Source organism: Gossypium hirsutum, chromosome A13 (assembly GCF_007990345.1).
Source record: "Gossypium hirsutum isolate 1008001.06 chromosome A13, Gossypium_hirsutum_v2.1, whole genome shotgun sequence".
NCBI classification, from domain to species: domain Eukaryota; kingdom Viridiplantae; phylum Streptophyta; class Magnoliopsida; order Malvales; family Malvaceae; genus Gossypium; species Gossypium hirsutum.
Window position 1 is genome coordinate 92,953,281 of NC_053436.1, and position 13,371 is coordinate 92,966,651.

General features: G+C 30.1%; 1 long non-coding RNA gene across 1 annotated transcript; it reads right to left on the reverse strand.

Annotated features, from left to right (window-relative positions):
- Positions 1-10,776: 10,776 nt before the first annotated feature.
- On the reverse strand, positions 10,777-12,692 carry LOC121212472 (uncharacterized). The gene is made up of 2 exons (XR_005907706.1): positions 12,276-12,692; positions 10,777-11,154 (listed from the first exon to the last, which is right to left on the reverse strand). It is a non-coding gene; the product is annotated as an uncharacterized lncRNA (long non-coding RNA).
- Between the last annotated feature and the right edge of the window lie 679 nt (positions 12,693-13,371).

Consider the following 13,371-nt stretch of genomic DNA (forward strand, 5'->3'; position numbering starts at 1 on the left):
ATTCCCTCTTTATTTATCAGTTCGGTTCTCAACTAATCTACGTTCTTGTATGCATTTATGACATAATTGTAATAAGGACTGATTCCCAAGCTATCGATCGATTTGTTAAAGAGCTTGATGTCCAGTTTTCTCTTAAAAACTTGGGCAGGTTGAGTTAATTTCTCGGTATTGAGCTCAGCTATAAACCAAATAGAATTTTCCTGAGTCAAAGGAAATATGTCCTAGATCTTCTTACAACGGTGTCCTTGGCTAACTCAAATGACTCACCAACGCCCATAACAACAACCTGTCATTTGACAGCTATTGAAGGAACTCTAGTTGAAGATACAAAGATGTACAGAAGTATAGTTGGTGCCTTACAGTATGTCATGATTACAAGGCCAGATATAGCTTTTTCAGTTAATAAATTAATACATGCACAAACCATCAGACCTACATTTTAAAGCTGTTAAACAAATTTTGAGATATTTGAAAGGGACTTTGGATTATGGTATAAAGTTCACTTGTAGTTTAAAATTTCTACTTGAAGGATTCTTCGATGTTAGTTGGGGGTCTGACAGTGATGATCGTCATTCAACATCCGGCTATTGTTTCTTCCTTGGAGGAAATCCCGTCTCCTGGAGTTTTTAAATGTAGCAGCTAGTCTCGCATTCTACTGAGGCAGAGTATCGAAGCCTTGCTCTTGTTACTGCTGAGATGGTTTGGATTCAGTCATTATTATCTGAATTAGGAGTGTCTACTAAAGGTGTGATAGCTCAGTTGCTGTAGCAGTCGCTAGAAATCCTGTAATGCATTCGAAGTTTAAGCACATTGAACTGGATTTGCTCTTCATACGAGTGAAAGTTGCCCAAGGAATGTTCCAAGTTGGACATGTTCCAAGTCATGAACAAGTTGCAGATGTGTTGACAAAACCATTGTCTGTAGGGCCTTTTCACAAATTCAGAAATCGGCTCAGGATTATCACTTGTGATGATGAAGATACAAAAAAGGAGGTCAAGTAGCACAGGGAATGTTAGGAGTAACAGAAATCAGTTAAAAAAAGGATAGTAGTTAATAGTTGGTTGATCAGTTGGTTAGTCAGCTGACTATTACCTTCTTGTATTAAATACTCTTTTCCATTCATTAATGAAGTGAATTCAATCTCATACTTACCATAATCTTGATATTCTTCCTCTTCTTCTTCTTCTTCTTCTTCTTCTTCAAAATTTTCACTTTCTCCAATGGCTGGTACATAAAGTACCTTGTCTTCTCCAATAAAAACAATTTCTTCTACTTCTTCTTCTTTCGTAGTTATCTTCAAACCCCATTTCTCTTCTTCTATCACATTATTATTTTCTATTGCCTGATCAATAGTGTTATCCAAGGCAGCTTCATTGTCCAACAATGGTGCTTTTGGCTCCAAATCAATTGACTGATTAGATTCATAGCTCTTGAAATAGTGATCATCATTATACATAGATGAAGAACTGATTAATCTTGAGTTTTTCACAAGAAAAACAAGCAGTCCATTGCAAAAAAGGAACATGCAATTCTTATCTATAGCATGGCTAAACAACTGGAAAAGAAGTGAATTATGGAAGTTGGAGTTGAAGGGATAGAGCAAAGAAAGCCAATATGAATAGGAAAAGAATAGGGAGAAAACTGAAACTGAAAGGAGCAACAATGTTTGAGCCAGTTTTTTATGAAGCTGAGATTTCATAAACCAACACAAAGATTGTTGCTTCTGGTTTTGTGTTTGATCCATTTTTCCAACATCTTAAATTGCTTCTAGTGTTTTCAACTTGGAAAGGGATACGGAGAAATGGTGTAGCAAAGAAAACAAAGGAGGCCGGTGGATGTTTTTATAGTCACAATACATGTATGCAAATACAATTAGAATGTCGAGGTATCCATGACTGAACTAGTTTTAGATCTGGGTCCCGCGCCATCCACTTAAATTATTCATCTTCTTTAAAAATATACAAGGTTATTTTCCAACAATGCAATTTAGCCTCTCATTTTCTTATTTTTTCAATTTTGAAAAGACATTTAATCACAACATTCCAAAGGGACAAAAGGCAGATTTGCAATTTGCTTCTTTCATTAAAAAATTAAATTAATTAATCCTTGTATGTTAAAAAAAATGTAATTTACTCTTCCATTAAAAATTCCATTTGTGTGATGTTAAGTGAAGATTCAGCTTTTTCAATTTTTTTTAAATATAAGTGATTTGGAATTAAACGATGACTAGGACTAGATAAAAGTATTATGGAGGCTCATGTATTAGGAGTCGGATGCATTTTGCTTCCTTTACTCAAAAAGTGGATAAATTAGTCCTACGTTAGATTAAAAACCAAATTGGTCATTTTTGTTAAAATTTTTATTTATTTTTATTGTTAAATGTTGGCGTAGCCATGTGTACCTCATACTAACGTGATAATATTTTAAAAAATTAACAAAATCCTTAAAGTATTTTTTATAATTATTTAAAAAACTACATCCAAAATGAAGCTAGACACAAGGTTGTCCTAATTCATTTCATCTTGGACATTATTCTTCAAAAAATTATAGAACATAAAGAATTATTTAAAATTTATTAAGAATTATAAAATTTTTAAAATAAAACAATGCCCAAAGTGATAACTATTTGTTTAGGATCATTCTAGTACGGTTTCTTAAATAATTGTTTAAAAATATAAAAAATATTTATAAATTATAAATAATTATTAAAATTTTCAAAAATTATAAAAATTGTATATACTCACATTTAGCATGTTTAATAAATTCAAATATAACATATACAGCTTCTTACTTAGTTGATATTTATAGTTAATCAAGTTGATGATTCTTTTTTTTTAATTTCTTATAATTCACAATAAATTTAAAATAACTTTCTATAATTTTGTATAATTATTTAAGAAATAATTCTAAAATGAACCTAGATAAATGGTTGCCAGGGCTCATTTAAACCTAGACAAACAATCGTCCAAGTTCATTCTTGACATTATTTTTTTAATATAATTTTTAAATAATTTCTAAAAAATATAATTTCTAATAAATTTTAATACTTTTTAAATAATTTTCTACAATATTTTTATAATTATTTAAAAAACCACGAGGATTAATTTGGACAAAGAGGTGATTTTTTTAAATATTTATTAATTTTTTATTAATTTTTTAGATTTTTTTGCCACATCCACATGAGTTACATACGACACACCACGTTTTGTTATTTAGTTGCTCGGTTAATCACATCGTCACTTAAAAATAGAAATAGATTGAATTTTCAACAAAAGAACCAATATGCTCATTTTTTTAATAGATGAGCCAAAATGCAATTCAGCTCTTAATATACAGATTTTCATGGTACTTCTACCTAATCCTATTCATCCTTTAATCCCACATCACTTTCATATAAAAAATTTAAAAATCCAAATAATCACTTGACAAAGCGTATGGATAGAATTTTTAATAAAAGAGTCCATTTACACTTTTTTTTAATATACAAAGGTTAATTTATCTATTTTTTAAGTAAAAGGACAAAAATGTATATTACCTATTAATACATAATCTTTAATTATACTTTTACATATCCAATTTTTATTGACTCATTAAAAAATATATAAAAATATATAAAAATTAAAATAAAAAATTGGGAAAGGAAAAAGGAATCACTCCATTGATTGAACAATCAAACTGAAATCTTTGATCTCCTATAGATTGATCCCTCATTCAATACCTTTAAATAAATGGTTAAGCTACTTCTAAGATAATATTTATTTTTGCTGTCAAAGAAAATATTTATCTTTTTAAATTTTGATTTTCTAATGTCAAAGTTTTTTTTATGTAAAATTAAAATTTGTCATAAATATTTCAATTTACTTGTATAATTCAGAACTTTCAGGCTGTCCTATGTTGAAATCTTGATTAAATTCATAATTGAATTAGATTAAATTTTTCAACAAAAAAGTTTACTATTTCATCTATTCATAAAACTAAAATTTAAAATTTTATTTTAGAAAGTTAACTTCTCTTGGTATATCTGCGGGCGAAAGTAATGCTTTGCGTTTTTCTATATATTTGTTTACAGTATATCTGCAGGAAGGATAATATAAAATATAATTATTTTTTGAAAAATATTATATCATCTTTATTTTATATTTTTTTATAAAAATTTTGTTATAATTATCTACTATGATAATTGCTAAAATTAAAGTTGTCCAGTATTTATTCAGTGACTTGATAAATCATAAATTTGATGATCGAGATAGTCTAGATATATTTATATGTTGGTCTTTTTTAAATGCTCATCTTATTAGATGCTGTTTTAATAAGCAAATGAGCTTCTCAAGCATTCTTATTCCAATACTCAAAGCTGAAATTAAAGTAGTTATATTTATCAAAAGTTTGAGTATGTTAAAAGAGATTGAATTTAACTGATAATTTTTCTCTATCTTAAAAGAACGTGTTTTCTTGCTATTTTCAAGGAAGTCACTTCTTATTAATTTGGAACTTTATTAATTAAACATGCTAAGTATCAGAAGTCAAGTTTATCTTAATCATTGGTGCTTATCACTGCTGCATAATAGGCAAATAGATAGGCAATATATTGCACGAATCAAAGGTTCACTTTTTGTTGGGTAAAGAGTTGTGAATTGTTGTTATCTAAATATTTTTTACTTTTATTTATTAGAAATCTCATTTGATCTAATTTAAAAAAAATTGAGATGCAACTTACTTATTAAAGAAATAAAATAGAGAGGTAAAATTAGAGATCTATGGGGACCTTGCCGCACAAGTTGAATTAGTATATAATTATATTTCTTCTATTAGACGAGTTGTTTAACCCTTAAAAATCGTGCATACCCACAAATCTCTTGTATTGTTATTTTTCAACATTAGTGATTTTTTTCCTCCTCTGCTTGTGGTTTTTTCCGATAAAAATTTTCTACAAAATATACATATATTTTTTTATTATTTTGTGATCATTCATACTGTCATTATCGACGTATAATATAACATAAATATTATTTTTGAATGAATTAAACTTGTGAAAGCGAGATCTAAATGAATAGTTGTAACTAGTTAGAGACTAGCTATTGGAGTTGTAACTATATATTGTGTAAAAGTAAATTAGCCTTTTACCGATAAATGATTGAATCCATTGAGGAATATGAAACCATTTACTAAACGTGACTTTGGAGAGTAACATTATTTTCGAATAACAAATGACTAAAAATCTCTTCCATTCTCTCGACTTTTAATTATATTTTTATTATTTGATTAATTTTACGACTGAAGATGTAGTTGGACAATTAAATTAAAGTTATACGAAATAAACGTATTTTTTTAAATAATTTTCAACAAAAATTATTATGCTTAAAAAGTTATGATGGTGTCGAGGAATTATGTCAAAATTGAAATTTGAACCAATTTAATGTTTTGCATCATCAACCTTGAAACACAAATTATTATATATATATATGGAGCATCACTTATACTATTATAAAATTAAAATAGTTATATATATATTTTATATAATTAATATTTTAATATTTTAATTGTTGAATTTATTAATGTAATCGTATTTTTTATGTATGTAAATTTTTGAACTGATTCTATATCTCTATCATATCAATCTAAAATATTATGTATGTTGATATTTATTGAGTTGTTGAATGTTTACTACATATGTAACGCCCCAATTTTCGGGAATTCTGTGAATGTTGGCATAGTTTTAATTATGTTAGTGGGCCTCTAGAAGGCCCAAGCTTAAGATAGAACCCGGCAATTTTAGTTAATTTTTGTTCCATAAGAAAAAGGGGGTGAAATTATGAAATAGAACCTATATGAAAATGTTTGAAAATACTATAGGGTAAATTGAAGTGGCCAAATAAATAGGAGTGCAAAATAGGAGGATTTGCATGACAAACCTCCCATTTTACATGAAGTGGTCAGCCATCATGTTATTGTAGACAATATGAGCACTTGATATCCATAATTCATGGTACAAATTGATAATGGGTTAGGTAAATGTTCCATGATAATAGATTAGGTAAATATTCCATGATAATGGGTTAGGTAAATGTTCCATGATAATGGTTTAGGTAAATGTTTCATGATGGACATTTCATGTCTTTTGTATTAAAGAATTAAATGGATGAAATATGAAATTTTATTAAAAGAAAAAGGGGTGAAAAGAACAAAGTTTTGCCCATCTTTGTTCATCATAGCCTAAAGTTAGAGAAGAGAAAGGAGAGGAGAAAGCTCTTGAATGTTCGGTTACTTGGGGAAGAAAATTGAAGGTAAGTTCATGGTAGTTTGCTTCTATCTTGATGTTCATGAGTTCTTCTTGATTCTACCTTAACTCTTGAAGCATATTTTGGTTTTTGGTTGTGTTGTGAGCATTTGGTCATGAATTAATATGAAGGAAATGGTTGTTGTTTCATGTTCTTTTGATGAAAAAATGGAAGATAGGTGAAGTTGAGCCAAACAAATGAGCATGCATGTGCCTTAGATGTTAAAGGAAAAAATCAGCTAACATGTTGTGCTTTAAAATGATGAAATGGAGATTATACTTAAGTAAAATCATAGATATGTGATGATTGATTGGTGATATACATGTTTAAATAACAAGCATGCAAGTTAGGTGTGAAAGAGTGATTTGGTAATAAATCTGCTTGGGAAAGCAGCAGTAACGTGACTTTGGAAAATCACCATAAATTGTGGGAGATGAGTTAGAAGCTGAATAAATTATGTAATTAAAGTTTAATGAGTCTAGTTTCAAATGGAATAAACAAGAACATATTTTAATTCTGTACAATGAGAAATTTGATTCGTAATGAAGAGTGGTTAGATTAGTCAAACAGTGAAACATAGAAAAATTTTGAGAAAAATCTGGTATTGATTGGCTAAACCAAAAATTCTGAAAATTTTATGGATAGAAGATATATGAGTCTATTTTCAAGGAAAATTAACGGCACTTGATTTGGAGTTTCGTAGCTCCAGTTATAAATGATTTAGTGACTGTTGCTCAGGAAGACAGCTTGCAGTGAAATTATGATTATGTGGTAAACATTGACAAAAATTTGTTAATGAGTTGCTTCTTGTTTTCTTATAAGCTTACTATGATCTGTAGGTGTGGTTGGCCGAATATTGTAAGGGTTAATACGTAGTTTGTTTTTGAATAGTTAGATTAACGTGTTAGTAATCCAATTGTAGGCAGTTCGTGTGTGGATCTCGTCAGCATATCGTCGCAAACAGGTGTGTAACTAACACCCTCTTTCTTAGTCTAGATCGGCAAAAGTCGAAAAGCCGAAATGCCGAAAACCGGTATTTTGTAGATTTGCAAGTGTGCGAATGCTCGTGAGGTAAATCGATTAATGTTTTTGGTAAACTGCAAAATTTGGACTGCAAAGTGCATGATTTCTGTGCCCTCGATATTTTTGGGCTTAATGGGCCAAAATTGGAATGATGGGCCAACGGACCCAATTCGGTACGTGATTCTGTTAGTACATGAAAAGTAGGAATATGCATGAAAAACCCTAAAATAGATAAATTACTGAAATACCTTTAAAAGTGGAAAATTTACAGTTTTACCCCTAGAAGATAAATTACCGAAATACCCCTAGGGTTAAATTGACCTAAATGCATGTTTGACTGTTGTTATTTACTGCATGTCATGTTGTTATCATCTGATGCATGGGACTGGGATATTGACGGAGGAAGTACTGAAAGTGGCTTGTCCACGTACTGGAGGCTTTGCCTCAATTTACTGTTAACTGAGCAGCAAGGCTACAACTGTGGAGTGTTGGGCTGGGTGGGTTGAGCTATTCCCCACATGGAGTGTATGGCTGGTACGGGTGGAGTGTAGTGGTTGGTGGGTTGAGTAGTCTCCCCAAATGGGCTTGCATATGTTTACTGATGTTGCATGTATTTTGAAATGGGCCTATGGGCCATACTGTTATCTGAATAAGGGGCTAAGGCCCAGTTTATTGTAATCTGAAAAGGGCTCTGGCCCAGTACCACTGTTACCTGAATGGGCTTAGGCCCAATGGGTTTGAGCTGACTTGGGCTTTGAATGGGTTTTCCTTACACACTGAGTTTCCCCAAACTCACCCCTTCTTTAACCTTGCAGGTGAGCCTTGATGTGGGTGACTTGGAGCCGGAGGGGATTCAGAGTGGCCATGGTGAATACTTTTGGGTTTGAAAAAAAGAGACTGGTTTTCTTAAGTTATTTTTAATTACTATTTAATTTTTGGATTGTAATAAGGCCATTTTAACTTTATTTTCTTATTTGATTTTTCTGGGATTATATTATTAAAAACAACTTTAAATTGATGGATACTAATTCAAATGGGCTAGACTTAGGGCGTGATTTCAAAACGATACTTGTTTTTTTTTTAAAATAACACGACGTCACGAATATTCGATTTACCAAAGAAATTTCAACTTGTTATAACCAAGTGTGGCAATGGATGTGGACATGTCTAGGATTGGATCCAATCGGAGAGCTTGGTACTTAAGCAGCCTTCATGGCTCACCTCCTCTGTTATGGATACCTACCTGGTGCCCAGCTTCCATTCACTTTAACCTATAATGAAATTATCTTTTAAAACACTAAGTAGGGTTTTTCTGGATCAACAATATAAAATGTTTTGAACGCTTCGATGTGGCATGTCGGATCCGGCCATAACGTCTGGGCCAGGTTTGGGGTGTTACAACATAAAGCAAATAGTTAAAAAAGTTAATTTGCGTCAAATTTAACATACATGATCTACACAAATAGAATACGAAGTATAATAGTTAGACCATTAAAATGTTAATCATACAAAAATATATGAAATAGTATAAGATTGTCAGTATAAGTGAATCTCTTCCTATATATATATATAGATAGATAATATTTTAGATGGATATTATAGAGATATCGAATCGATTAAAAATTTAGATGGATGATAAGTATAAATAGTTGAATAATAATTGTATAAAACAAATTATAAAAAGTGTAGGGGTGTGATGATTTGAGATTTATTTGTGAAGATTTGTTGTAAGATACTATGAATTAAGGTTACATAATTTATTAATCACATTTTCCGTTTTTACCTTTCTTACAAACTTTACAAAACTAATTTTTCTTTCTTATTTTATTTATTTATTGGAAATCATAACATAATTTAATCTCAACTAAATTTAAAATTAAATAAAACCCAACTTTTAAATGAAAAATAAACTTTTTCATTCGTTATTTTTAAACTAGAAACCCTACTTAAAAGTTATTCCCAAAACCATAAAGTAGACGTAATTGGAAATAAGATATAGGTGTTAATTTTATAAACTATTAATTAATGTAATTTTATAAATGCCCTGTATCATTTATAATTCACATGTTCACAATTTCTGCCACGTTCCTTTGCTTTATTTTTCATGCAAAGGGCCTTTAATTGTTTGCTTTTCCATTTTATTTTTAAATTATATGAATATAATTTTTATTTTTTGAATTTAGATATTGAGATCAAATTGTTATCACTATTAGATTTTTTTATATAACATTTTGAAATTTAAAAATATAATCATTTGACTATCACATAACAATAAAAATAATATTAAAAATATTAATTAAGACTTTTTTTTTCCTTAAAAACACTTATTCAAATTCGTCATGATAAGATAATTTTTTTTATGTTGGAATAATGAATTATAAAAAGTGGAGAGAGCAATTTTTTTTAAAATTAAAGTATACAAATTAAATCTCCAAGTCTCAGCATAGTGTAGAGGCCAAAATTAAAATTTGATCATTGTCTTATAATGTCAAAAAATAAAAAGTAACGCAAACTTACAAAAAATGAAAAGCTACATATTAGTCTCCAAGACTCTTAAAGTATTCAAATTATATATAATTACATGATGTTTTAATTGAAAATTAACAATATTAACTATTTGAACTAAATAATAACATTGTTAAAAATTATACAGATCAAGTTATATTAAAATTTAAAATTTAAAATTTAAAATTAGAAACAAAAACTAAAATTTAACTATTTATCAAAAACAAAAACTTTTAAGGTAGGTGTGCCATTTTTCAATTTTAGGCCTTTTGTATATCCGTTTGTTTATATGTAAAATAATTTCCAGAAAATAATTTCTATAAAATGAGTTACTTTTCTGGAAAAGCTAATATTTTTTAGTGTTTGGATGAATCTGTGTAAAATATTTTCCGTTGTTTGGCAGATTTCATGAAAATTTTTCATAAAAGATGCTTTAAAATGAAACAAACATACATTTAAGAATTTCTTATATTTTCATTGTTTAATTGAGTTTATTTTATATCTATTAAATTTATATTTTACATTATTTTTACATTTATTGGAATGATTTATTTATAAATAAATACAAATATATAATAGTACCCAATTATTAAGCTAGAATATTAAAATTCATAAATTGAAAACAACTAAAGTAAATTCAGAAGGCCTGTTTATTTTCATCAATGAAACATTTTATTAAATACTTTTTAAGTTGAGCTCAATCTTACAGAACACAAAAGAATCCCAAATAATAAAATAATAATAAGACGTCCAAAATTGCTATTTGAAGATTGACCAATAAATTCTCAATTATCAGAGGGTCATAAACAAGATAAGCTAGGGTTGGGTAGGAGATGTAGCCAACTCCTCCCTATTATTCAGCAGAGCAACCATAGCAATAGCAACAAAACCCACAGTCAAGTTCCACAAACCCCCAATTCCCTCTTTTTTTTTAACCATATCAAAATCATATTTGTAGGATGCAGTTACGTAGCAAAGCCCTACAACTACTTTGATTTCTCAAATACTATAGTTTTACAAAAAATTCTTACATATATCCTAATTTGAAACTTTCCCCTGCGAACACAACTATCTCAGTCAACAGCCTGAAAAATAGCCTAATTGACATTGATCGTTGCTCTTCAGTCAACTGAAGAAATCAATTTCTTAAAAGATCTACAGGCACACATTGACCTGGCATGCCTGGAAGATAACCATTCTCTCAAGGACTACAAGTCCAAGAAAAGCAAAAACAACAGCAAGCTGGATGAGGAGACCTACTCTAATAGTAGTCTCTTGCCACAATAAAGTAGATAACTTGGCTCTCAAGTTTTCAACCTCTTTATCTTCATATCCAATAGCATCAACTCTAAGCCAGAAAAAAATAGACATCATTAATGGGATGAACATTCTCAGTTTTACATAACATCTATAGCTTGATGAGATATCGTGACACATTATGATATAAGTCTGGGTACAACAAGAAATTTTCTCCCCATATTAACATATTCTTGCCTTTATTTTACAATAGATTTTTAAGCTTTACAATGGGAGGTAGCACTGTCTCCCATCCCATTAAGCCCACCCCACATGTCCTAGGATTTTAAGCTTTAAAATGGTTGGATATCCCTTCATAAAAGTTAATAAAATAGCAAAAAATGGAACCTTCACAAGGACTTCTTGAAGTCCAAAAACATTAAAGACAAGACCCTATCATTCTAAGATTCGTTTTCTTTTATAAAAATCTATCTCAATAAAAAAGGAATAGATTCTGCAAGGCTACCTTTACAAAGCTCCTAAATTGAACACAGAGCTACCTAAATAAATGAGCATTGCAATCCACTATTTCAAGTATTAGGTGAGTTATAAGAAATTAGAGAAAAAAAATGCTTTTTGCTTGCAATTGAGAGCAATCACATGGTGGTTTAATACCTTAATTGTTGGTAATTTGCTTCAAAATGTTGCCAAAATATGCATATTGTCTCTTGAGACTTGTTCTAAGCCTTAGGTAGCTTGAAACCCAAAAACACACACTTTGGTGGCACTACAATTTTATACTAAATTTATTCCATCTATCAACTCAAAAAAGGAACTTTTTTTCACCGGTTTCAAAGGACAACACCAAAACAACAAAACTTGCATAAAGCAGTTTAAAGGCGAAGCAAAACTAAAACCTGTAAAATATTCAAATAAAGCCAACAACCCTTTTCTTTTACAAGATATTTTTAAGCAAAACTTAAAATCACTAGACAAAAAGCTTCTAACATCAGATTCAGAATGCAAACGAACTTATACTTCCAATATCAAGTTCTAGTTTACTTAAAATCACTAGACAAAAAGCTTCTAACATCAGATCTATGAACTTACGCATATCAATTTAGCCCAAAGTCAAAAATATATATATATAAGAAAAAAATAATAAATTCACTTAAAAATAAGCAGACCCATCTCGAATGAAACAACCTTGATAAGAAGAAGATAGTCACATACCTTGATAGGGCTGGAAAGATTATTTTTAGGATTTTTCCAAAATGTAGACAAAAAATGAAGACTTGGTAAGGATGATAGCCAACCAACAGAGATGACTAGGCAGAGATAAGGATGTAAGGCTAACGGACAGAGATGAGGACGAGAGGTGGAGGCCAGGGATTTAAATAGCGGTCCGTTACCGAAATAGCGGCCGTTATATAGCGGTAGCGGCACCGTCCGAAACCGCTACTGCCGAAACCCGCTATACCCGCAATACACAATAAGTAATGTAAAATTCACGACTGCGATACCTACAATGACCGCAATAGCATCCGTTATGTCCGCAACCGCGATAAACGCAATGCGACCGAAAACGCGACCGCGACCGCAATTTAAATCCCTGGTGGAGGCCGATCAGACAGAGATGTCAAGGAAGAGAGAACGACTGTTAAGTCTATGATGAGAGTGAAGAGAAGGGAAAATATCTTACGGGATAAAAATCGGTAAGGCATTTTCGATAAGAAAGCGTTAGTTTTACTTTGGGAATTCATTTTCTACCAAACAAACACCGTAAAACAATGAAAATATTTTAGGAAAAATATTTTACTGACAAACAAACAGGCTTTTATTAAGTCTTTTACACGATATAGTCAAGATATATGCTTCAAGCTTAATTTTCTGTACAATCTAGCCGAGTTAAGTTTTAATATAATGAGTTCAAAATTAACTTAAAATTTGGAGCTTAAAGTTAGGGTCTGTTTGATTGCCAGTAAAATATTTTCTGTAAAATGATTTCTAGAAAATATTTTACTTTTCTGTAAAATGATTTACTGGAAAATATTTTCTGGTGTTTGATTGAATCTGTGTAAAATATTTTCTGCTGTTTGGCAGATTTCCTGCTGGGTTACAATATTAATCGTTATAAATTGAAAAAAACTAATATCAAATAAATTATTTGTAATTGTGTTAAAAAACAAGTATTGAATAATTAAAAAAATAAGTTACTGGAAAATCGATAAACAGAAGCAGTTTTCTACTGGAAATAAAGGAAGGAATGAATGAGGCGATAGAGAGGAGAGCACGGAAAATATCTTACGAAAATTGAAAGGGTAAGACA